Consider the following 24,041-nt stretch of genomic DNA (forward strand, 5'->3'; position numbering starts at 1 on the left):
ATTGAGCTCGAGAGCACTTAGAGACAACTGGCAGCTGGTCACCAGCAAGAGATGATGTACCACGCTTCATCGCAGGTCATCTGCCCTGATTCTACCCACTCCAACCAAGGGCCCTCCCCATGGGTGCCACCCAGCCTCAGCGAGGGCCACCTGGCAGGATGGCCACTGTCAGGAGTCCCGATGCCCCAGGGCGATAGGCATCTACTCCTTGGCATACATGGGGGGTTAATGGCGCAGGCATCAGCAGAGCAGTCCCTTTGTCGTCAGGGGGCTACAACCAACAGGGTACATGGCGCCGCCCCCCCCCCCCCCCCCCCCACAACCGACTGGCTACCATGCTGGATATTGGGTGCAAGGAAGTCCAGTCATCTCCGCAAAAAGCAACACTGCACAGTGCATGGTTGAAATCGCACCCAGGAATGTATTCTCGCCCAAGAGCTGGAAAACAAGGGGGACAGCTATGTGACGACGAGAAAGCTGGCTAAATGTCTCAATGCACAATGCACCATGTAAGGCGCCCTTCTACAATTGGCTCACTCTTTGGAAGAATTTGGAAGTATGGAGGTCAAACCCAAGAGTGGACCATCACATATAGGCCGAAACGCTTAAGACACTTTTTAGTCGCCTGTTGGGACATGCAGGAGTACCCGCAGGCATATTCTAATCCCCGACCCCGCAGGGCATCCACATCTCGGATGAGACACCCCGACAAGCAGACCGAGTTAACACTGGCCTTCTTCCCCGACCTTTCCGCTATTTCTCTAAGGGGCTCCATCACCCGCCTAACATTGGAGCTCCCAATCACTAATAAACCCCTCACCCGGTAACTGCTCGGACCTTGCTGAAGGAGCAGCCACATGTCTACTCACAGGCAGAGTGGGCAATGCCACACGGCCAGCCTCCACATTGACCCTCCACCTCATGCAACGCGAATGCCGTTGACCCCGTCACTCCCCTTGGGGAGAGGGTGGACCAACTGCGCCCGGTACTCGTGAAGATGTACCGACAGCAGGGACCATGGGTGAAGCATGTAACACCTGGGGTGTTCCATGCGACGCACCAGACTCTCCACTGCCGCTACACTCCGAGGCAGCAGCCTGAAGACGGCTAACTGTGGCCATCAGCACGTTCAGTTGTTCGCAAACAGCTCCTCCTGTGGCCATACACAGCAGTCAACATCCTATCCATCCTAAGAAATCAACAATTTACTGTAGAGAGTTAAGTAATCAACTTTTAACTAGCTTACTCCCAAGCGTTAGCAGCTATCACTCAATATTGGGCAGAAATCCAGCCTGCATTTCGAACACAGCTCCTTTACTCTTGTGCTGAAAGGCAATCAGTATTCTGCTGCATCCATTTTCAGTAAGACGCCACAAGAATTCAAAAATCTTAGCAGTAATCCAGTCACTTTCATGTCTAAACTGTAGAGTCCCTTCATGGCTCACTCATATTCCGTCAAGGAACACCTGGGAAGATTAAAAAATTGAGCTAATTCCTCTGTTACATTGTTGATACTGTTTGTTTAAATTTATGACTTGTCTGCACAGGATTTGTATATGTTTCGTTTGATCTATTAGCACTCTGTTATAATTTCATGTACTGACTCATTTCACGACCATCAAGACTTGCTCCTCAGTTTGGTCCTACGGAACATGACATACAAAATAAATGGGCTACAGAACATGACATACAAAATAAATGAATAAAAATGTATGGCAGCTTGATAAGAGCCAGTCTTGGTCAACAAGCTAGGCCTCAACTGTTAGGCGCGGTTCTCACTATGAGCAATATGACACGTTGCAATAAAGAAAGTGCGATGCGACGGTTACCCGAGTGGTGCGCGCGTTCCTATATTTTACTGTGTACGACAAGCAACAAGGCACAGCAGGCATCAAGAGCTTCGCGTGTTGTGCGTCACTGCCAATCTCTCTGTGGACAACTTCATAATGAGTCACGTATTTACTTGAGCACTGTAGGGATTATAATTGCCTAGCTATAAAAGGAGCAGAGACAGCACACACATTTTCTTTCCAGCACCTGATGTATATGCTGCCCTATATAACAGGCACGTTCGTTAGGAGTACTATCAGCCTGCCTTATCGGCCTACTTTGCAGGCCAGTTTTGATGTGTGAAAAAAAAATTTCACTACATAAATGGTTTTTCACCAGATGACTTGAAATTTCCCTCTTCTTGTATAGCACGATACAGTTGCTTTGAGCACCCAGCACCTTATGCTGAGCCAGGCAATATGACAATCTTATTGGTATTTTATCATTGTTGTCCCTGTGTGGACTAGTTAAGTACCATCAACTACGTTTCTATGCACCTCAACAATGTGTGTGACTTCATCATATCACGAGTATAATCCTATATTTTACTGTGTATCACACATGGGAAGCGTCCACGGGAGTGACGCTGAGAGGGAGAAAGGAAGATCGGGACATGGTCACTACCACATAGGTTATCATGGACTCCGCAGTGGATGGATGAAAGAAGAAAAGGGCTGCTGATGGAAATGTCAGTGGCCAATAAAGTTCCGTACACCACACTAAAGTGTGGGGGGCACCAGTATTCCAGAGACCAAGCTAAGCGCCACCATGGTTAGCACACTCGACTCATTCATGAGGATGACGGTTCAAACCAGTTTCCAACCAACCAGATTTAGGTTTTCCGTGATTCCCCTAAATCGCTCCAGCTAAACGCCAGGATTGTTCCTCTGAAAGGGCATGGCCGATTTCCTTCCCCATCCTTCGTTCAATCCAACCTTGTGCTCCGTCCTCTAATCACGTATGTCGACGGGTCATTAACCAGATTCTTCCTTCCAGTATTCGAGAAGCAAAGATCAAGTTGTGCCAGTACGTCTGAGATATTTATCACGGCCAGTGATCACTTTTGCACCCCAAAAAGGAGTACGGGCATTGAAATCACACAGGACTAGGGAAGGTGGGGGCTGAGAAACCAATGCAAACAATACGTTCTGAGGCACTTCATCATCGGGAGAGACGTAAATACTGCAGATAGTAATATCGTGAAATGCCACAGCCTCTAAATGTGTATTAACAGGCACATGTTTTCTATACAGAGTGTCCAGAAAACATGTGCAAACTCTGCCTAACACCCTCTCATAGTTAGCACGATCCGATTATCCACAGAAGGCCATGGTCTGCATTATTGCTGGAAACAAAGTCTTCTGAAGCGCAATGCAGAAGGCAGGAGAAGTGCTTAAGTGATATTTAGCTGAACGAGGTGGTGGTAAAAACTGCTAAAATTCCACTGGAGACTGTTGTCGATACTCTATGATGCCATGAAGGGACCAAGCAGGCAGGTTATGCCCTAGGGCCACATGCTGCCGCTGGTTGAGGGGTTATGGCATCAATATATGTAGATTCCAGGTTCCACTGTGTGGTGCGAACTGGGACCTCTCGGGCCGCCAAATCTCCGCCCTCGTCAGAGGGGTGGAACAGCTACGATCTGGTGACAGGGAGGCCACTGGAATGTCCTTTGAGTACTTTTTCTTGTCTTTCCTCTCCTTACAGGATTTGGATGATTCTGAAGGCTTCTCTGAAGCAACTGCAGATAAAGATGATAGCAAAGCAATGGTACCAGTAGCCTGTGACTGCTTCAGCCAGTAGCTGCTGTTCGATTGTAGACTGGCAGGAATGTTGTAAAGAATGCCCCAACAGACCCTCCGTGGCAAGAGAAGATTATTTGTTTCCGGCTGGGAGGTGGGGACCAATGTCTCCAAAGTATGTGCGGGGCTAGTAGCAAAAGGGGAGCAGGCCTGGTTGAGCAGCACTGAGGACCCACTGTAGTAGGAGGTAACAGACAAGAGTACCGTCGCAAAGGGAGCGACGACGTCATAAATGTGGCGTGTGACATCGTTGTGCTGCTCATACTACTACTTGGCCTCCTGACAAGTAAATTTGTCGAGTCTTATCTCCTCCCCCTGGAAAATAGTGCAATCTAGTGAGCAAGCAGAATTGTGCTTTCCACAGTTGACACAGACGGGGAAGGACACAAGGAGCATTCACATATAGCTCTTCCACAATCCTTATACATGGCGCTAGCATTGCAATGGGAGACATGTTCCCAAGTTTCAAGCACTTTAAGTACCGCATGGGAGCATACAGATTCACATTGCATCAGTATACCATCACCTATATCTTTTCAGGCAATGAAAAGCTCTCAAAGGCCAAGATGAAGGCACCAGTAGCAACCCTATTGTCCTTTGCCCCCTGCCTGCATGACACATGAAGTGTATATCCCATCACTTTAAGTTGGCACATAGCTCGTCATCAAGGTGTAAGAGCAAGTCTGTGCAATATGTCCGGAACCATATTAAGACCTTCAAGGGAAGTGAGTCACCCATATGTCATCAAGCTTGACTGTTTTGATCAAAATTGACCCTCTCTTCATTTTGAAGATGGCTGCAACTTCCCAAACTTTTTCTCTGTAGTTTCTACAAATACAAAAAGCTTTGTGGCCAAGAAGGAATCCCCACCTAAGTACTGGGGGGGGGGGGGCGGTATTTCTGTGCTTGCTACTTAGCCCTATGTTCCTCCCATGACACAGCTACGAAGGAAACATTTCAGAGTCGTATATCTCTGTATTAGAGGACTGACCTTTCAAAGAGACTGCTGGGCCGATGTGGCCACCAGAAGGAGATAATTTCATCTGCTTAATTTGTGGTTCATCTGCCATGGTGCAACCCACTCCGAATGTGGGTTCTCCCCATGGGCACCACCCAGCCTGATCAATGGCTACCTGGCCAGTAATCCATTGCTTGGAGTCCTCATTCCCAGTAACAGTGGGCACCTACTCCTTGCATACATGGAGAGTCTACAACTCTGGCACCATCAGTGATATCCCTATATGGTTAGGGTTCTACCACTGTGGAGGCACTTGACAACACCACTCACAACAAAATGGCTACTTTACCGGGTTTTGGGGTATATTGCCTTATTGAAAGGAAAGGTGCACGGTTGGAAGGGCACAATTGTGGCGCATACATTGCACTAGGCGACCTTCGTTCAATATCCTCACTTCCGGAGAATTTTGAAAATTGGTGGTAGGTCAAACCCAACAATGTGGATCATGTTTTTCTTTAATGACAGGTTTTAATAAATGCCATAAAAAGAAAAACCAGGATTACGCAGAACCAAGAAAACCATCCGATGGAGAGGGAAAGGGGCAAGGGATAGTTGAAGTAGAAGCTTGCAGCACAGAAAGGAAGTAATGCATCAGACGGGGCCCTGTGGTAGCCAAGCATGTACTCCATAATAGTTGTGAGCACACTGGTGCTAAATGTTCTGATGGATTAACTATACTAACTATATAAACACATGTTAGCAAAATAAATTACATTCTTGTCACTGTTTTCTGGACCTGAGTAAGATTTCAGTTTCTACTTATTGACTTACAGAAAGCAAGTAACGTCCCTGATAGACGCAGTTCTATGAACGTCTCGGGTTTAGAAGGAGCGTCCGAGTCTTACCGATTCGTTTTTAGATGATCTGATGTTTGTAGGTAGTGATATGGTTCCGGCACAGACGACCTGTCAGCCAACGTAACTGTCGCGAAGATCTGCGTAGAAATTAAAATGTGCAGTCACTTACGAACCGTTATTAGTTTACTGTAGCTCTAATGCCAAGGAACGTACTGACTATGTTCTGCCGCCAAACGCTTGTGACCAAGATTCTTTAAGAGAAAAAGTAAGGAAGTAAGGATCTAGGATATAGATTACAAAGCATAAAACCTAAAAAAGGAAAGGGGAGGGGGTGGGTGCTTTGAAAGGAGAAGCTATTTGTTTGAAACAGTTACACTGCAAATACTGACAAACATGTATTACCGAATTATTTTATAATAGTACTTTCACACACTATCTGCTTGCCACAAAGAATTCATCGCCCATAAAGTTATTACAGTGAAATTGCTTAGCACAAGAAACACACTACTGGAAAAATCTGTTCTGTGAAATTTACTTGATTTTTCTTATTAACACGAAAAATTATTCACACACACACACACACACACACACACACACACACACACACAACCATACTGGCTTAGCGAAACAGTGACCCATCTATTTTTTTTAAATATATTTCAACTTCATCACAGTTTTCGACTTACTACCATGCCATCAGATGATTTGTAACCATTAATAGTAACTTGTTGACTTAACTCTTAGTATGTAACGTAGTTAGAAGTTTGCATGTTCCGTTGATGGTAGCCAACTTCTCGCCAAGATGCAAAAGTAGTTTTACAACTATAGTACACTATAACCAAAAAATATAGTCACATACTGACCATTTAAACGATTTGTAAGTTACTTTTCCCCAAATACATAGAGCCATTCACTGTTAATTAGCATGTGATGATTTACTAAGAAGTCTTAACAAGTAATGATGCTATTTGTGTAAACTTAGGCTGAAATATATAGTAAACGTTCCTTCTGCTTTTTCGACTTCACGAAATTTATTGGCTCAATTTCTTTCGCGAGGCAGAAGTAAACGGCTACTAATGCTGCTTTGTTAACGCTTGCCTTTACGTAACGCCATCAACAGTTTCTTAATTCAGTAATGGGTGTCAATCTGTGAATTTCGTGTCAAAATCTTTTCGTGGTTTTTCCAGATACATGTACTGTAAATTTGTTATCAGGCGACGTGGCAGGGATGCCGGGACGTAAAAAAACCGCTATTTCGCTTAAAAATAAGCAGCTTAACAGTTTATGACAAGCGGAGGTCGAAAACGTAAATCTGTAAATAATTTGTGACTTAACATTTCTGGTGACAAAAATTATGGTTAAGTTATGGCTATGTTCGATGCAGTATGGTCTAAACAGAAAATGTTCGAGGAAGACTAAAAACTAATTGTATTTTGTTCAAACAAGATAGGTATTAGAACGCGCCCACATCAGACCCTACCTCGTTGAAAAAAAAAATGAGTTGATCAACTTGCAGAACAAAAGCCTATCGACATTTCTGCAAATCCAGGTTGGTTGTGACGTTACATGACGAAAACGGCACAGTGCTGAAAATGTTTCAGAGTATGAATTCCGATTGCTTGCAGTCTACATTGCCTTCACTATTTGTACAATATGACAAGCAAGACTCGTACAATATGACAAGCAAGACTCAACGTTGACGAAACTGGATTATTTTACTGCAGCTGACAAACTTCATTGTTTAGTGGTAATTCAGAGGGGAAAATATCTAAGGAAAGAATACTATAGTGGTAGGATGCAGTTCAGGTGGATGTAAAAACTACCATTACTTGTCATTAGAAAAAGTTTAAAATTGGCGGTTTTAAAAATATGGGAACAGTAACAGTTTAATATATGACGTACAAAAGCGAGTTTTCCCAAGACAAGTTGCAATTATTGTTCATAATCGTCGGGAACTATATAAACCAACTGCTCCGAAAATATTTATTCTCAATCTAAGTAAATTGCGATCTCTCTCCATCAATTTATTAGAAGGATTACACACATTCCTTTCTGTGTAGAATTTTGCATGTCAGATGACTACAAATTGTTTTCGACGAGCGGGCTTGTCAATGAGGTAAGGGGAATTTTCTAAAGTACCAGGTTCTTTTGAGCCTAAAGAATTCGCAGATCCTGAAACTGAGCCGACATTTAATGAAACATTTGGAGAAGTTTTTACATTCTTACACTATCCTACAATACCATTGGATGAAACGTTGTAGTCTATGTAATGTATACATAGGTCGATGATAGACATTTTGGAGATCGTCCCTTGCTCTGTTGATCTGTACGACGACGAAATAAATCTTGCAGTTATCTTTCCCACCGCATCAAGAACGCAGAGCTTCGTGACAAATACGCGCAGCTGTTCTGATGGGCATTCGAATGGCGAAATGAATAAAACGACTTTTACTTAATTTGCCGAAAATTGAACGCTAAACCAGAATCGTAGAAACAAAATGCAGAAAATACAGGGTACTGTATAGAGACTCAGCACGCACCTAAAGGAGAATTTTAGTAGGAAATCTATTGTACTCTATAAAAACTTGACAAGATCGAACATGGTTTTTTTTTTATTTTCATACATGCATCGTTTAACGTGCGAAAACATTTTGGGCCCTTCAGTTCCGTGATAATCTTTCACTATCTTGATAGAATTAAAAAGCTGCAAGCATTTACTACATACCAAAATACTAGTTTCCTTTACCCCTTTATGCATTACTACTATTTAGGTATACAGTCGTATGAAACATATCTTCGCTACGTAAGACATGTTGCATTTCACGATTACATGATTACAATTCACACGTAAGATCTAGCCAGGGGGTTCACAGAATCACTTTCTCGACCATTCCATTCCCTAGGACCATGTGAAAAAAATGAACATTTAGATCCTTCCGTTCGTGCTTTATTGTATGACGATGGTCGTTGGTCTCCTATGTAGGTTAGAGTCAAATCTTTTCACACTCTGACGAGAAAGTTTTTTTTTACGACTGCCACTCTCAACTCTCGTATAATATTCGTCGCACCTTTCTCGCGATGATACAAAACTAGCTGCATTTTGAACTTTTCCGATGTCCTCCGTCAACCCTATCTGCTAAAGGTTCAATATGTACTGACAAGACTATTTTGTCAAATCTTGGATACACTGAAGCGAGCTCGCGCTATCAATAATATTGACAATAGATAACGCTTTTTTATAAGGTTAAGACAGCGAACACCCAACACGAAGCGTGCTGCAATTGTACTAGCTATAGTTTGCAAGCAACAGGAAACGAAAAAGAGGAAATAGGTCCGAGAATGTTTGAAAAGACGGTAAAGACTGGTAATTTATTGACACATCAGACCACGGACCCAAAAGATATGAAATGATTTCCCGATGAGTCCTGCATCGTACGACAAGTCAATACTGACATGAGATGAAACAGAGCAGCAAAGTACGTTAATAAGAAAGGCAACCGCAGACTACAGGAGATAGGAGTAACAGTTTTCCGGCAACAGGCGGGCAATTCTAATGCGTTCTGTAATGTCAGTAAGCATTTAGTAGAAATCTATGGGAACCTGTGAAGCAATTATATATGCCTGGAAACGCTATGTTGAGGCAATTAACGCAAAACATTTGCGATACGTGATAATTAGGTGAAAGACATGCATTTCAAACATCTCTCATTAGTCATTGCAAGTAAGTGATGGTACTGATCCCCCATGGTACACAAAACGGGTCAGATCGTTGTTGCACAAGCAACGAAAAAAAGCATGCCAAATTCAAAAGAACGCAAAATCCCCATGATTGGCAAAGTTTTACAGAAGTACGAAGTACGGCGCGTACTTATATGCAAGATGCTTTTAATAATTTCCACAACGAAATTCTACCTCGAAATCTGGCAGAAAACCCAAACAGATTCTGGTCAACATAAAGCACACCAGTGGCAAGACGCAATCAATACCTCCACTGCGCTATAACAACGGTGAAGTCACTGATGACAGTGCCACTAAAGCAGAGTTATTAAACACGGTTTTCCGAAACTCCTTCACAAAAGACGACGAAGTAAATATTCCTGAATTCCAATCAAGAACTGCCAAGATGAGAAACATAAGTAGATATCTTCGGTGTAACAAAGCAGCTTAAATCACTTAATAAAGGCAAGGCCACCGGTCCAGATTCTATACCACTCAGGTTCCTCTCAGAGTATGCTGATACAATATTTAGCAATCATATACAACCACTCGCCCACAGAAAGATCCGTACCTAAAGACTGGAAAATTGCTCAAGTCACACCAATACCCAAAAAGGGAATTAATACTAATCCGCTGAATTACAGGCCTATATCATTAACGTCTATTTGTAGTAGGGTTTGGAACATCTACTGTATTCGAACATTATGAAGTACCTCGAAGAAAACGATTTATTGACACAGTTAGCACGGTTTCAGAAAATATCGTTCTTGTGAAACAACTAGCTCTTTACACTCATCAAGTAATGAGTGCTGTCGACAGGGGATGTCAAATTGATTACATATTTTTAGATTTCCAGAAGGCTTTCGACATCTTTCATCACAAGCGTCTTCTAACAAAACTGCGTGCCTACGGAGTATCGTTCGCTCGTGCGACTGGCTTCGTTATTTCCTGTCAGAAAGGTCACAGTTCGTAGTAACAGACGGAAAGTCATCGAGTAAAACAGAAGTAATATGCGGCGTTCCCCAGGGAAGTGTTATAGGCCATCTATTGTTCCTGATCTATATTAACGACGTAGGAGACAATCTGAGTAGCCGTCTTACATTGTTTGCAGATGATGCTGTCATTTACAGCCTTGTAAAGTTATCAGATGATCAAAAATGACTTGCAAAATGATTTAGATGTCATCTGTACGGTGCGAAAAGTGGCAATTGACCCTGAGTAAGGAAAAGTGTGAAGTTGTTCACATGATTACTACAAGAAATCGGCCAAGTTTCGATTACGCGATAAGTCTCACAAATCTGACGGCTGTAAATTCAACTAAATACTTAGGGATTACAATTACAAATAACCTAAATTGGAACGATCACATAGATAATATTGTGGGTAGAGCAAACCAAAGTGATTCATTGGCAGAATACTTAAAAGGTGCAACAGCTCTACTAAAGAGACTGCTTACACCACGATTGTCCGCCTTATTCTGGAGTATTGCTGTGCGGTGTGGGATCCGCATCAGGTGGGACTGACGACATCGAAAAAGTACAAATAAGGGCAGCTCGTTTTGTATTATCGCGAAATAGGGGAGATAGTGTCACAGACATGATACGTTAATTGGAGTGGCAATCATTAAAACAAAGGCGTTTTTCGTTGCGATGGGATCTTCTCATGAAATTTCAATCACCAGTTTTCTCCCCCGATTGCGAAAACATTGTTGGCACCCACCTACATAGGGAGAAATGATCATCACGATAAAATAAGAAATCTGGGCTCGCACAGAAAAATTTAAGTGCTGGTTTTTCCCGCGTGCCGTTCGAAAGTGGAACGGTAAACAGACAGCTTGAAGGTGGTTCATTCAACCCTCAGAGGTACTTTATTGTAAATAGCAGAGTAATCACGTACACGTAGACGAATGTATGACGTTCTTTGGAAGTGGAAGCATTTTTCCTAACTGCTACGTAATTCACTAATATATACTATAGTTTCAAATTAATAAAGCAAGCAATGTTTTAGAGAATCCTCCGTTAACCAGCATAAAATAGCATATAGAATGATTAACCCTACATAGACCTATTAGAATTGTACGTGTGTTAAAAGAGTGCTAAACATTTAAAATGGGGTATGATATACAGAAAAGGTGAAATAAAAACTAAATGCACAATAACGCCGCGAGGCTGGGACATGAAGCTCTGTTAATATCTGAATGGAGAATATCGTCGAACCGTCAATATTATACCTCACACATTCTGTACGTATTGACAATACTACTAATATTTTGAGGGCCATTAACGCTACTCGTCAGTATTTTCACCACTGATTATACGCACGCACTGATGGTCAATATACTGGCGGTTTGACAATATTATTGAACGTATGAGGGCCTCAAGTAACCAATACCGCGCAGCAATGCTCCAAAAGAGGGCAGGCAAGCGTAGTGAAGGCAGTCTATGGTAAATTTGTTGCGTCTACGAGTTCTGCGAAAATACGTTGTCTTTAGTTCGCCTCCGCAAGCCGTTTTATACGTTATGGTTCCAATTTAAGTAAATAGTAACTGTGGCGGTTACCCACTTTTCGCACCACACACATGTCTCTTTTCAATCATTTTCCAATAAGTTTTGCGTTTTGATCTTCTGGTGATTCTACTAGATAGTAAAGCATCAGTTGCAAAGAATCTGAGAGGTCTGCTCAGACTGTCTACTAGATTTTTCATACAGATTAAGAACAAAGGACCTATAGCACTTCCTTGAGTTAACCCCACATATTTCTTTTCACCCGAAAATTCCCAGTCAATTACTATGAAATGTGATAACATAATACCGAACACTATGGTCTGTCAATGGCAACTGTCTTCATTTAAACATTTAATTAGTGTTTGTTCCATATACACTTACGGTCACGTCAACGCTCCGCCTAACCTCTTCTTTTTTACCATTGAGGGATTTGTTGGGTGTTTGGACTCATAAAATTAAAGTACTTTAATTCTACAATGGCAGTTCAAAATTGGCTCTGAGCACTATGGGACTTCTACATCTACATTTATACTCCGCAAGCCACCCAACGGTGTGTGGCGGAGGGCACTTTACGTGCCACTGTCATTACCTCCCTTTCCTGTTCCAGTCGCGTATGGTTCGCGGGAAGAACGACTGTCTGAAAGCCTCCGTGCGTGCTCTAATCTCTCTAATTTTACATTCGTGATCTCCTCTGGAGGTATAAGTAGGGGGAAGCAATATATTCGATACCTCATCCAGAAACGCACCCTCTCGAAACCTGGCGAGCAAGCTACACCGCGATGCAGAGCGCCTCTCTTGCAGAGTCTGCCACTTGAGTTTATTAAACATCTCCGTAACGCTATCACGGTTACCAAATAACCCTGTGACGAAACGCGCCGCTCTTCTTTGGATCTTCTCTATCTCCTCCGTCAGACCGATCTGGTACGGATCCCACACTGATGAGCAATACTCAAGTATAGGTCGAACGAGTGTTTTGTAAGCCACCTCCTTTGTTGATGGACTACATTTTCTAAGCACTTAACTTTGAGGTCATCAGTGCCCTAGAACTTAGAACTACTTAAACCTAACTAACCTAAGGACGTCACACACATCCACGCCCGGGGCAGGATTCGAACATGCGACCATAGCGGTCGCTCGGTTCCAGACTATAGCACCTAGAACCGCTCGGCCATACAATGGCAGTGTCTTAGAATGTTTTCATTCAGAGAGTTCTGAAACATGGTAAGCAGAAATGGCAACAGCTAACGCTATCTACCGTCCATAACACTTCGTCCCGTTTTGGAGGCGTTGGACCAACAGGAGAGAAGCTTCCCTATAAATTACATACTGGATTTTCGTCCGAATTTTCATAGCCTAGCTAAGAGTGGCAAATGGACAAATGGGGAAGGTATTAAATTTAGCAGTACGACGTCTTGTTTCGAAGAAGAAGAAGAAGAAACAAGTAATTGCTTGAAAGCAAACACGGTACTCAGAAAATTTAGTAATTTTGCTCTCTTCAGGTATTAGGCGAAACTACCTTTATCTCCTCTTCCTCGACACTTATAATTCCTAGCCTTTAAAGGGAGTCTGTCACTCTCCCTTCTTTGTACGTGTTCGTGCCAAAAGTCAGTAATTTAAGGGAAAATATTTCTTGAGCAGCTACTGTTAGCTAGGAAAACGTAATGTCAAAAAGCTCGTCTCTTCAAGGCCCGCTATTTTGCGCATAGTCTTTGCATATTTATATGATATTTAATTCAAGACGGCTCTCTTTGAATTACGTTCTAAATTCTGGACTTTTAGGAAAAGGAGAACGCTAGGAAAACAAATGTTTTTTCAACAAAAAAATGAGAATAAAAAATTGAGGAAATTGTTCAAATGTCTTGCGAAATTATTTGTGTAAAAGTAGAAACATAATTGATTAGAGAAACATTTGACGCGCCTACAATGTTTATCATGTAGAGCCAATGTAATGCCGATTCAGAAGTTAATGTACAACGTTGAACTAAGAATCTCCAGAGTACCAGGATGGTGTTTGGTGGATTATGTTGACCGTGCCGTCTGCTGTTGTATGTCCTTGACATATTTCAACCATCTATGCCCGAAAATTTAAGGAAATTCCCAAAATTTTTCAGCATGAAAAAAATGTTAGAGAATCCTTGGAACTGCACGAAAGTGAATGCATGATTTCGTACACCATTCAAAGGCGCTACAAATGAATGTGTGTGTGTGTGTGTGTGTGTGTGTGTGTGTGTGTGTGTGTAATATATTTTCATATTAAACTGAGTATTTTAAACATTTGAACCTCCTCACTTTTTTGGATAATCAGTAACAGTCAGTTATGTTATTTACAGTCGTCTGCGGCGGAGACAGTGTCGCGAAGAAAGTTTGACTACAGTACCTGCAACAGCGAACGGCCCAGCACCGGTAGCCCAGCGGACAGCACGGACGGACACACACACGTGTACTCACGCTCGCGGCTCACGGACGACGCGCCGCCTCATGGCGTGCCGGGCCAGCTCACGTCGCCGCCTCACCGCGTGCCGCTGGCACACACTGCTCCACTCGCGGCCGCGGCCTATACTCTGCAGCCGCACACGCTACGTCAGCACCATCACGCTCGCGAACCAACTTCAGCTTATCGAGCCACAGCGCTTCCGCTCCTCCTGTTACCACGAAGCGCCATCTGCAGTCTACGTTTTGCACCCTCACCAAACGTTTCCGAAATTACTAATGTAGTCACTCCCAACCGTAACAGTACAACAGTAAAAGCCGCTGCCACCAAATTCGCTACGTCTTCATGTATACTCCACGAGCTCTAATTTTTCTGATTTTCTCGTCACGGTCATTTCGCGAGATCTTGACGCGTTTCCACGTGGCGGATAACTGGATTGGGTCTGCACCTGTATAATCCACTTTGCAGAGGAAACTGCTGCAATTTTCCTTCCCATGTCATTTCTAGACCAGTTTACGAAACCTATGTATATTGAGCAAGCAGTAAAAGAAACAAAAGAAAACTTTGGGGTAGGTATTAAAATCCATGGAGAAGAAACAAAAACTTTGAGGTTCGCCGATGACATCGTAATTCTGCTAGAGACAGCAAAGGACTTGGAAGAGCAGTTGCTTGAAAGCAAACAGGGTACCCAGAAAATGTAGTAATTTTGCTCTCTTCAGGTATTAGGCAAAATTGCCTTTACTCTCTTATCGACACTTATAATTTCTAGCCTTTAAAGGGAGTCTGTCACTCTTCCTTCTTTGTACGTGTTCGCTCTAGAAGTCAGTAATTTAAGAAGAATATAAGATGAACAAAAAAAAAAAAAAAAAAAAAAAAAAAAAAAAAAAAAAAAAAAAAAACCACGAGGATAATGGAATGCAGTCGAATTAAGTAGGGTGATGCTGAGGAAATTAGATTACGAAATGAGTCACTTAAAGTAGTAAAGGAGTTTTGCTATTTGGGGAGCAAAATAACTGACGATGGTTGAAGTAGAGAGGATCTAAAATGTAGACTGGCAATGGCAAGGAAAGCGTTTCTGAAGAAGAGAAATTTGTTAACATCGAGTATTGATTTAAGTGTCAGGAAGTCGTTTCTGAAAGTATTTGTATGGAGTGTAGCCATGTATGGAAGTGAAACATGGACGATAAGTAGTTTGGACAAGAAGAGAATAGAAGCTTTCGAAATGTAGTGCTACAGAAGAATGCTGAAGATTAGATGGGTAGATCACATAACTAATGAGGAGGTATTGAATAGAATTGGGGAGGAGTTTGTGGCACAACTTGACAAGAGGAAGGGACCGGTTGGTAGGACATGTTCTGAGGCATCAGGGTATCACAAATTTAGCATTGGAGGCCAGCGCGGAGGGTAAAAATCGTAGAGGGAGACCAAGAGATGAATACACTAAGCAGATTCAGAAGGATGTAGGCTGCAGTAGGTACTGGGAGATCAAGAAGCTTGCACAGGATAGAGTAGCATGGAGAGCTGCATCAGAGCAGTCTCAGGACTGAAGACCACAACAACAACGTTTCCACTATCGCTGCTGTACGGAGAAAGAAGAAGTTGATAAGTCAATAACAAAAAGGTAAAAAGAAACACATATTAGATTTTTTCAAGTTTTTCAACATAATTTTCCTTATTTTGTAAAATAAGGGTATCATTGATCATGTTAAGCACCACAAATGACACTAATGTTACAATGAAAATCATCTCACCTGTATTACTCCACATTTACTGTGTTACGAGCGGTTATATTCGTTGGACATCTTCGGGTTGTCGAGTTGTGCTAAAGTCATGGCGCAAATGGTGTGGTTGTCGTACGTTTATGTTGAAGACCAAGTCCAAAAGAAATGACCACAAACATTCTGACAACCGCGTGGCGAGCAGAGAAGGCGTGCAACGTATAGCAAACTACCCAACCTGAAGGTTTTTAACGAACGAAACAGGTTGTAACAAAATAAATGTGTAATACTAAAGCTGAGGTGGTTTTCATTAATCATTAACAAAGGATATGACTGCCTGATCACGCCAAGTCGCAAATAAATTGTACCAGCGGCATACAATCATACAATTGAAACTTTACACTCATCACAGTTAAAATATTCAAATGTTCCACTCTCCAATTTCGGATATGGTCCCAGTTAGCACAAAAAAACTCCAACGCAGACATTAGCTGTAAACAATAACCTTTATTCAGAACGTGACAGTACCTTTTCTTTTACAAAAAGTCATATAAACTCTATTTCTAACAACATATGTTACGTATTTAACTTCACTCTGAACATTATCCGTTTTTTCGGGTTCATCACCAGCAATTTGTAGTCCAATATAAAACGGGTTCGTTCCTTGAAACAAACGATTCTTTGCTTTACACTGAGTCTCCAAGTCAGTCCATGATTTTACCTTGTCTATATCAGCACTTGTTTCTGGTTTCGAATACGTTACAAACTTAAATCTATTCCTACGACTATATTTACGCCATGGAACACCAGCTGAGCGCTCTGGATGAAGATCAAATGAACCAATTTTATTAGTACATGCTATACGGACTTTTTCAAGAGCACCTTGATCCTCAAATATTTTTTTGTAAGCCCTTTCATCCAAAGTCAAACGTTCTAGTCTGACATTAATTCTATAAACATACGTAACTACTTTATTAATTATTACTGAGGCATATTTGTTAGAAAAAAACTTGAATTCATCCATCATATCATAATGCTGCAATTTCGCAAAGTTCTTCGCCTTTTCGTCATGTTTTTCACTAATACCCATTTTGCCATACTGAAATGGTACACCATCAGTTTGCGTAAATTCTGTGCGCCACCTACACATACGACCAAAATAAGGTCTACTGAGATTCGTCCGTCGGCGTATCCAACGCCTCGGGCGTGCAGTGCGAAACCTCTGAAACACAATAATCCAAAACAGACCAGACAGACAAAATAGTGTCCACAAAGTGCTGTTTTCCAGACACAGAACTAGCATCGACTGTAATAAGATTGATGAAATAGCTATTACATTTTATGGCAACAAAATAAATTATTCTGCAGCTGTTATTGTATTAGAAGAATTGTGGTATTATAAGCCAAACCTTGATGATTTAATTCGTCAGTTTAGGGATGCATACAGAGAATTGGTTTTTATGCCTAACGGTATAAGGTGTGCTAATAGGTACTTTGATTTTAGACAGGGCCGTTATAGGCCTTTGTGGTATAATTATTAGAGCCTCAATAAGAGATCCTTACAAGTCATACCTTAGACGCACAGCCGAAGACCATCCTAGAAAATGACCTCACGGGTAGTGAGTCTCCTAATCAGGGTAAAAATAAATATAGGCTTGTACACAAGTTGTCTACAGAGAAAAAATATTGGCATTGTAAATGTGGCCAAGAATTTTGTTTACACTTTAGGTGGCAGATGTTGGCACGAGTGTATTATTTATTGGATATTTCAGGATGGCTTACAACCTCCGTCCCGCTGTGGGATTCAGAAGAGGAGATTATGAAACCATTACCAATACTAATCAACAAACCGAAAGTATCCAACATCACCCAACTTCTCAATTACAATGGCTGGGCGGGTCGCGTTGTACGCTGGTATAACAAGGCCTTTCGGTTCTTATTCTGCAGCTGTTATTGTATTAGAAGAACTTTGGTATTATAAGTCAAACCTGGATGATTTAATTCGTCAGTTTAGGGGCGCATACAGAGAATTTGTTTTTATGCCTAACGGTATAATGTGTGCTAATAGGTACTTTGATTTTAGACAGGGTCGTTATAGCCCTTTGTGGTATAATTATTAGAACCTCAATAAGAAAACCTCTGAAGTCATACCTCAGACGCACAGCCGAAGGCCTTCCTAGAAAATGGCCTCACGGATAGTGAGGTCTCCTGATCAGGGTGAAACTAAATATAGGCTTGTACACAAGTTGTCTACAGAGAAGAAGCATTGGCATTGTAAATGTGGCAATGAATTTTGTTTACACTTTAGGTGGCAGATGTTGGCACGAGTGTATTATTTATTGGATATTTCAGGATGGCTTACAACCTTCGTCCCGTTGTGGGATACCGAAGAGGAGTGCACAATTTAAAAAGTGTCATGATGTTCAACCATTTTTAAGATTTGGCGTAGTATGAAAATCATATCCTTATTTTATAAAAAAACGAAATGTTGTAGAAAATGGGAAAAAACCTTATACGAGTAATTTTTACCTTTCTGTTTTAGACTAACAACCTTTCCTTTCCACGTACAGTATTGGTAGTGAAAATGTAAGATTCCCAAACCGATCTGCGAATGAAGTTCACAGAAAAATTGTAGCCTTCCGCAGGATCTATACCCGCTACCCGAAAAAAAAAGAAGTACGATGCATATAGGAAGAAGTAAAGCTTTGTCTGGTCATTCTTCGAACGTATGATCTCGGAATTTTAAGGGTAAACTGTCCGTAGACACAGCGAACGTCTTACTGCGACTGCCAACGCAATTTGATAAACATCTTCGAAACGTCCCCAACCTTACTAAACGAAGACATGCGAAACAGATATTCCCTAGCTTTCACGTTGACCCGGCCTGGTAAGAGTCGCAGACTGAAGACCAATATTCAAGAACCAGCTGAAAGTGGTGGTTTTTTCGCCCGCACGCCACTTCTTACGTGAATGAGCTGCATTTTATTAAGATTCTTGCAATCAATCTCATTCTACCATCTGCTTTTTCTACGACTCCGTAACCAAGCGAGGTAGCGCACTCGACAAGAATCACATAGTCGCCTCAATACCTTGATTTAGGTTTTTCGTAGTTCCCTTAAGGCGCTTAATACAAATATGGAGCGAACGTAAAGCTCGTGTTAAGCTAGTTATCAATCTGTATGTGAAATCTTATGGGACTTAACTGCTAAGGTCATCAGTCCCTAAGCTTACACACTACTTAACCTAAATTATCCTAAGGACAAACACACACAGCCATGCCCGAGGGAGGACTCGAACCTCCGCCGGGACCTGCCGCACAGTCCATGACTGCAGCGCCGTAGACCGCTAGGCTAATCCTGCGCGGCATCAATCTGTTATCAAAACCTTTACATCTTCATCTACACACCGCAGGCCACCTTACTGAGTGCGACTCAGGGAACTTTGAGTGGCAGTGTCACTTTCCCCTTTTCCTGTTCCTGTCGTGAATGGCTCGCGGGAAGAGCGACTGTTGGCAAGCCTCCGTGTCAGCTCGTATCCCTAATTTTTACCTTCGTGGTCTTTCCGTGATGTATACGAAGGAGGAGACAGCATATTGATTGATTCTTCTAGGAACGCACGCTCTCGGAGCTTTAACGCCAAAGCCCGCCGTGATGCAGATCGCATCTCTTGCGGCGTGTGTCACTGAAATTGGTTGGGCACCTCCGTGAGGCTTTCGCGCTTACTAAATGAACCAGTAACGAAACGTGTCGCTGATCTCTGGATATTCTCTGTTTCCTCTAGTCCTATTTCCTCCGGTCCTTCTTCACGAGTCAAGTGGTCCTTGGCCACTGTCTAGTGGGGACTGGTGTGGTTGTTGCCCTCATACAGGGTAAACATTAATAAAACCGACAAACTGCAGGGACAGATTCTTGACTGAAAATGGAGGGAAAAAGGCCCTATGAACATGTGTCCGGAAATGCATCGTTGCCACGGTAGATGGCGCTGACGAATGAAAGTTCCTCGGACCACGTGCCGTGTCTGTAACCCACAGATGATGATTATGCAGACTGATGATGCCCGTTCTGGTAAAGAATGCTTCGTCTATAAAGACGACCGATAACAGTAATGCCATAGTTGTGATGGTCTGGTGCAAAAACCACCGACAAAATCCTTCCCGTTGAGCGGAATCCGCTGCTGATTATATTTGTACCCGTTGCAGGTGATAGGGATAGTAGTGACTGTCGTGGGGGATACACATAATTGTTCTTTGGCCTGTACCATGTTGGCGGGCCACTTGCCTGGAGCTTGTACTACGGTTCGTCTCAATATCCTGTAGAACGTAGGCGTCCAATTCTGGTGTATGCACAGTCCGTCGTTTCTCTGCACGTTCGTCTGTCTGAAAGGACCCATAAACACACAAACACCCAAAATGGTTCAAATGGCTCTGAGCACTATGGGACTAAACATCTGAGGTATCAGTCCCCTAGAACTTAGATTTAAGTAGTTCTAACTAATCTAAGGACATCACACACATCCATGCCCGAGGCAGGATTCGAACCCGCAACCGGATTCGAACCTGCGACCGTAGCGGTAACGCGGTTCCGACTGAAGCGCCTAGAACCGCTCAGCCACTCCGGCCGGCGACCAAAATGGGTTTGAAATGTTGTGTGATGTGGTTGGTGTCTGTGATGGTATTTGTTTTGGTATAGCCGTGCTGTTTCTCGATTGTTTCCACCTGCTTGGCCGTACGAAAACACCAATCGACTTGTTCCCGACATGAATACCGAATCATTCTGCTGCTTAATACGCTGCGTCAATCACGGTCTGCAACACAAGGAACACACGGCACGCAGTAAGAGGGACTTCCATTCGCCAGTGCCATCTACCGTGGCAACGATGCATTTCCGGACACACGCTCATAGAGCCCTTTTTTTCCCCTCCACTTCCAGTCAGGAAGCCATCCTCGCAGTTTGTCGGTTTTATTAATGTACACCAGGTATTGCAATATCTGTGATGTCCCGTTAACGGAATACTTTGAGAACATCGTGCTGGACATGGCTCCTGGAAACCCTACTTGCATTTACCATTATGTCGACGACATATTCGTTGTATGGTCTCATGGATGTGAAATGCTGTCGGACGGTGCCTCAGCCACAGTGTTTACCGACAACCCACCCACAAGGTGGCAACTATCGCCCATCACGTTCTGTTCTGAGGACCTCAAGGCATTGAGCGAAAGCAATTTCAGCCGCTGAAAATCTGCCGAAAGAAATGAGCCACTTACAGAAATGTCAAAGGAAAACGGCTATAACCACCATCAAATTTAGGAAGCCATTTCACCAAAGACTCGTAAACGGAAGCCCACTGAGGTGAACACAGAGAAGCTTGCGTTTTTACCGTTCTATGGCTCGATATCAGGAAAGATAGCCAACCTGTAAGGATTCCTGGAATCGATTCAGACTTCACGCCAGAATAAAAAATTTGACAACTTATGAGACCGGTGAAAGATGATGTGAGCCTAAGAACGCCAGGAACATACAAAATACCGTGTGGGTGTGGACAGTTTCAAGTTGGACGGACTGGGCGCACTACAGAACTGCGCCATATACTACACGAATTCCTGCTTACAGACTTCCGAGAAAACAGAGGTAGCAGAACATAATATGGAAAACAGACATCGAAATGCATTCGACGAAAGATTTATTATTAAACGAACAACTGATTTCTGGGACAGCGTTTTAAGAGTAGCGACCGACATAAAAATATCTGAAAAAATACTCAATCTAATCAGGACGGATGGAAATTATCCTACTCCAGACGTAAAGGATGGTCCCTTCTTTTCTTTTTCAACAGATGCGCCACCTCAACCATCCACAAAAATTCGAAAATTTTACTGGCGTACAAAGCCTGTAAATAATGAAATATATGTACGTGCTCCCTTCCGGAAGGAACACTTAACTCATAATACTTATGAACAACGGACAAGAACGGTTCCGCACACATAAATGTGTCCGACTACCACAAAAAAACTTTCGATGCACCCTATGCGCTGTCTGTTGGGTGATATATACATGTTGCTAATCATTACCTTACGTAAGCAATAGTGCACCCAGAAGATTAAGTCGTAATTTCACTAAAGAACAAGTCGGTATGAGAATAAGGATTTAACCTACATTGAAGAGGCACGAAGTCCGAGAATGTTTTGTACAATAAGTCGATATATTGCACTTTTTTGCTTACGTGTCTCCTCCCCTCTCAATGCTTTAAAGTATTTTTACTTACTCGTACTGCGAGTTACAATGCTGTCTTGTTATAATTAGTTATTGCAAAAAGGTGGGAAATGAAGGAGATGACACTTGGATAAGTTGAAAGAACCAAAGGTTGTTGAGAGTTTCAGAGGCAGCATTAGGGAACCATTGACATGAACAGGGGAAAGAAATACAATAAAAGAAGAATGGGCAGCTTTATGACATGAAATAGTCAAGGCAGCAGAGGATCAAATATGTAAAAAGATGAGGTCTAGCAGAAATGCTTGGATAGCATAGGAGATATTGAATTTAACAGATGAAAGGAGAAAATATAAAAATCCAGCAAATGAAGCAGGCGAAAGAGAATACAAACGTCTAAAAAATGAGACTCACAAGAAGTGCAATATGGCTAGGCAGGAATGGATAGAGGGCAAATGTAAGGACTTACAAGCGTATTTCGCTAGGGAAAAGATAGATGCTGTCTACAGGAAAATTAAATAAGCCTTCGGAGAAAAGAGAAACAGCTGTGGTCGAGCGGTTCTAGCGCTTCAGTCTGAAACCGCGCGACCGCTACGGTCGCAGGTTCGAATCCTGCCTCGGGCATGGACGTGTGTGATGTCCTTAGGCTAGTTAGGTTTAAGGGGATACGGAATCGGATTTTGGGTTAAAAAATCGAATTTTTTTTTATTGGCGTATTATATTCTGCCATGTTTCCTCTTTAAAATGACGTATCATACATAGCTCTACTACAATTATAACTATTTTATTTTTATATATTTGTGAGATCGGGTATTGCGCTTTAGTTATACACGTCTCTCGTGGCTGACCATGAACTTTTTGGCAGTACCTTTAAAGTGACATGAATTCAAATATCCCGGTTTCCAGCGACTATTTATACACTAGTTGCCCGAAAATGTTTCTCTCTGGTTTCCTCAAGTTACTCTTTGACTTTGTGGCGGGACTGTTTTGTAAACAGTGTGATATAAGAAAGTAGTTGTTGTTGAGTTATTTCGTATTTAGTGCTTCATTTTTCGCAGTGAAAATGCCTAGAGCTAAAGCAAAAGTATTTAAAAAGCGTGTGAACTGGCAAAAGAAAAGAAATAATGATTCATTAGCAAAGCAAAGCAGTTCATCATCATCACTGTTGGAAAATGTGAATCCACTTATTACTGATTTGCCGAACGAACTTACACCAAATGAAAACAGTGCTTCTCATAAAAAACTAAGAGATTTGGAAGAGAAATATAATTTACTTGATAGAGGGAATGAAGTTTTTGAACTCATTGATACGAATATATTGTGTGAAGCTCTTGAAAACAGTTTGTGCTGCAAAAAATGTCATGGAAACGTTTCTCTGAAAGTAGAATCCCATGTTGGCCTGGCTGCCCAGTTTAATTTAATATGCAGTGTTTGTAAATACAGCTGTAAGTTTCCAAGTTCGGTTTCAGTAACTGTAAATAATGGATACAAGAAAACTTAACTTTATAGTGTAAATATTAGGTTAGTTTATGGATTGCGAGCAATTGGTAAGGGCAAAGCAGCTGGTGATATGCTATGTGGTGTTCTAAATCTTCCAAGTGCACCTTCAAAGTTTGAAGCTTACAATTATGTACTAGGATCTGCAGTTGAAGATGTAGCACAGAAGTCAATGCAGGTTGCTGTGGAAGAAGCAGTGGAAGAAAATGACGGCAGTCGTGACCTCACAGTGGCGTTTGATGGCACGTGGCAGAAAAGGGGCCACACCTCCAACAATGGTGTTGTAACAGCAACTAGTGTTGATACTGGCAAGGTTATTGATGTTGCAATAATGTCTAAATACTGTAGGTGCACAGGCAGGCTGAAAAATGAACACAGTGATGACTGTATTGCTAATTATTATGGTAGTAGTGGTGGCATGGAGGTTGCTGGGGTGAAGAAAATTTTTCATCGCTCTTCACAGTGGTATAATGTTCGCTATGTCAAATATCTGGGAGATGGTGACTCTAAAGCATTCAAAG

General features: G+C 42.2%; 1 protein-coding gene across 3 annotated transcripts in view; it reads right to left on the reverse strand.

Annotated features, from left to right (window-relative positions):
• The window catches only part of LOC124594875 (UDP-sugar transporter UST74c), a 131,311-nt gene that overhangs the window by 53,397 nt on the left and 53,873 nt on the right, over positions 1-24,041 (reverse strand). Inside the window, exon 1 of one of the 3 annotated variants that reach the window (XM_047133345.1) lies at positions 14,046-14,110. The exons of the other annotated variants lie outside the window; for them this stretch is intronic. The gene's annotated coding sequence lies outside the window, so the exon portion shown is untranslated. Of the gene's footprint in view, positions 1-14,045; positions 14,111-24,041 lie in introns of those variants that run through there. 3 annotated transcript variants of the gene reach the window in all.

Source organism: Schistocerca americana, chromosome 2 (genome assembly GCF_021461395.2).
Source record: "Schistocerca americana isolate TAMUIC-IGC-003095 chromosome 2, iqSchAmer2.1, whole genome shotgun sequence".
Lineage (NCBI taxonomy): Eukaryota > Metazoa > Arthropoda > Insecta > Orthoptera > Acrididae > Schistocerca > Schistocerca americana.